Source organism: Schistocerca serialis, chromosome 3, assembly GCF_023864345.2.
Source record: "Schistocerca serialis cubense isolate TAMUIC-IGC-003099 chromosome 3, iqSchSeri2.2, whole genome shotgun sequence".
In the NCBI taxonomy this organism is placed as follows: Eukaryota; Metazoa; Arthropoda; class Insecta; order Orthoptera; family Acrididae; genus Schistocerca; species Schistocerca serialis.
The window spans coordinates 220949471-220953175 of NC_064640.1; the positions used below are offsets into that span (position 1 = coordinate 220949471).

At 45.1% G+C, this 3705-nt stretch overlaps 1 pseudogene; it reads left to right on the top strand.

Moving 5' to 3' along the window:
- The first annotated feature begins 742 nt into the window (after positions 1–742).
- LOC126471831 (5S ribosomal RNA) lies at positions 743–860 on the top strand (annotated as a pseudogene).
- Positions 861–3705: the final 2845 nt, after the last annotated feature.

Below are 3705 nucleotides of genomic sequence, written 5' to 3' on the forward strand. Positions count from 1 at the left end.
ACATTTGCATGCAGTGGGGAAGGTTCAAAAATCAGATGTATAGGTGCCGCATACTCTAAGCCAGCATCACAAGAATCAGCAGATGGCCATATATGCATCTCTGGTTGCACGTCATCAACTGGCTCATGAACAACACCCAGCATTCCTATCCTGTATCGTTAAAGGTGACGAGAAATTGTGTCTTAATGCTAACGTAAGGAAAAGAAAGGAATGCCTGAGTCCGAACAAAGGATCAACTCCCTGTACCAAGACCTACGCTCATCCACAAAACATAATGTTATGCATCTGGTGTGACAGCGAAGGTGTGGTGTACTAAAAATTGCTTCCCCGAGGTGTAATCATCACTGTCGACATTTATTTTCGCCAACTGAGACGACTTGCAGTCCAAGAACAACGACCAGGAAGGCTGCGTGAAGTGATGCTATTACACGATAACGCCCGTTCACATCGTACTAGACTTACAATATAGACTGCACGGGATTTGGAATGCAAAGTCATTCCGTACGCACCTTATTCACTTGATCTTGCGCTCTAATATTTTCACCTTTTCTACTTTCTGTCGAACAACCTTCAAGGAACTTCCTTTCCGGATGAAAATGAGCTCCGAAACTGGCTCGTCGAGCTCTTCGCCTCAAAACCACGTGATTTCTGCAGTCGCAGAATCTAAAAGTTACCCTAGCGTTGGCAGACTGTTGCGAATAGTGAAGGAGAATATATTACTAATGACTAAAGTCTCTGTAAGGCCAACGGCCTTGTCGCAGTGGTAACACCGGTTCCCATCAGATCACCGAAGTTAAGCGCTGTCGGGCTGGGCTAGCACTTGGATGGGTGACCATCCGGTCTAACGAGCGTTGTTGGCAAGCGGGGTGCACTCAGCCCTAGTGAGGCAAACTGAGGAGCTACTTGATTGAGAAGTAGCGGCTCCGGTCTCGGAAACTGACATACGGCCGGGAGAGCGGTGTGCTGACCACATGCCCCTCCGTATCCGCATCCAATGACGCCTCTGGGCTGAGGGTGACACGGCGGCCGGTCGGTCCCGTTGGGCCTTCATGTCCTGTTCGGGAGGAGTTTAGTTTTTTTTAAAGTCTCTGTTAAGTGCATTTGTTGTGTTTATTAAAATTTGGAAAAACCCAACGAACTTACACACCAACCTAATAGCACCGATATCCCAGATTTCTCACTTAAAATGGAACTTGAAACTTCGTAACTAAGATTTCACTCGAGTTACTGCCCACATTCAGTTGTATGTCAGTTCGGATTTTGTTGTATCTCCGTGACTCACTCCCATGGGCCAAACAAACCTCGACTGAGAGAAGGGATAGGTTGATAGGACACATTCTGAAGAAGCAGGGAACAGTCAGTTTGATGGAGGGAAGTACGGGGGTAAAAACTGTAGATTGACACGAATGTCTGACCACACCAAAGATGTCTAAGTAGACGGAGACTGCACTAGTTATGCAGAGATGAAGAAACTTGGACACGATAGGCTAGCGTGGAGAGGAGCATCAAAGCAATCTTCGGACTTATCACCACAAGACTGTAAGTGGCGAAGCTGATTCTGAAGGTTTCACCCTAAATAAGGAAACCAATATTGTTGCTTGCTCATTTACTCATTTATGTGACAGACGCTATCTGATTTGAAAAAAAGAAAAACTTTATCCTTGGAGAAAAAGAATTCGTAAGCTAGATTCAAGTCTACGTTCGATCTGACATTGTAAGGAGCAATATTTGTGGTTTACATATTCTAGGATTGAAGACAACTGTGTAAGTTGAAATGACACGTTTAATGTCGCAATATTAGCACAAAAATACACGCTTTTACATAGTTTTCAATGTGACAACAAAAAAAAAAAACAGTTGCCAGGATAACGCATTTCGTCAACATCAAAAAGTGAAATAATCCTAAACACAACAATATTACATATTAACTCTCAGAAGGTTAAATTTTCCTAAACATGACAATACTGAACTTCAACTAGAAGTTTCTTTACAAAATTGTTCCTACACTTACGTATGATGTTGATCAGTACTACGAAAATCGTCCCGATTCCGGTTCAAAGTTTGGCATTATTTTTAGGATGACAATCAAGTCTACAGTGGATGGTTAGTTATGTGACAAATTGAGCAGAAGATTACCCAAGGTCGCTCGAGTTTACAGTGGACGCAAGCTGGCGAACCAACAAGTTTACGCCTCTGCACGCGGTATTTACCTTAAGCTGCGATGAGGTGCCGTCTGCTAGGCCACTCTCTTCTGCTGAAATTCCTATAAAACTAATTACACCTTTGCTGAATTTTCCAGCAGAAACTTTCTCTATGTTTCTCGTTAGGCGAGAGAACATGTACTCATCCCGAGTCTTAGAATGTGGCGTTATACACCTGCATGGTTGGAACAGCGTATCTATTATAATGCCCTCTCAGTTCTTGCAAGAACTATTAACTAATTGGATGGTCTGTTTCTCTACAGTTGGGAGCTAAACAATGCTACAGCCAATTTCTAGCTGAATATCAGCCGCTGTGAACGCAATGTTCACACAAACTACTCCTCTGGGTCGTACATAGCGTTATGTGCTCCGTTCTGCACTTGACACCAGTTCAGAGAACAGTTCACGAAAATTTCCGTCTTGTCTTACTCATAGCCTAAGTGTCTCCCTCCCCCCCCCCTTCCCCCCCCCCCCCCCCACCGGGTTATTTCGTTCTTCACGTCGCGGCTTCTTTCGACCAATAGGAGTGCTCCTCTTATTTTGTGAAAACTTTCTCTACCAATCGCAAGGTCCCTACCATCGAATTGCATCGAAACTTTGGCTCTTTTCTCCTTCCTGGCGCGTTTCCGCCAATCAGACGTTTTTTGCCCATTCCAGACGCCTTAATGCGTACATTGACTCTCTCACGTCTATACCACTCGCTGGACACGTGATGGAAAATGCGTCACTGGTCTTGTTTTGTATCCATTTGGAATTCCGAAACGCAGTTTTCTAAAGGCTTTCTTTCCTGTCCTCCCTCAGATGGGCCATTGTACTCGCTTTCCTCGTCTAAGTCACCTGGTCGGCCGTTGACTTTCCGTGGTAGCCCCTGTAGCATGGCCTTGTCTCCGCATCGTCCCTCCGAATTCCAAACTAAAACGCGTCTCTCTGCTTGTTTCACCTTCCGCTCAAACATGCATTATAGGAACGGTGTGTTAATTACCGTCGATTGGATGTCATCCCTTTTTACATTACATACTGCTAGGCAAATTTGCTAATTACTGCCGAATTAAGTTAGGTGCCATATTCACCTTCCCATTGCGATGTATAAAGCTCTCATGTAAGGTGCGAATCTGACCTTCGTATATCCTGCCACCTTCCAACATTTATTTTTGAAATTAGTGCTTCAGTTTTCCCTTGTCGTCATTCAAGTGGTGCAGTGCTGCGGAGCTGGGTATACACAGCATGCGTCCTGTGCAGGTGTGGATAAGAACTTCCGCCAGTGGCGAGATACAGGCGTGGTTCCGGCTACCGGACACGTGGGGGGGGGGGGGGGGGGGGGGGGCACTTTCCTGTTCCGCGCACTACCAGCCTACCTCCGGCGCAGGTAGAGATCACCTCGAATTTGCTAAAGCCTTTGATACTGCACTTTGAAATGTATTCTTCATATTACTAAAGCCTTTCTACACTTACATAGATACTCTGCAAATCACACTTACATGCCAGGCACTTTCAAATGTCTTCT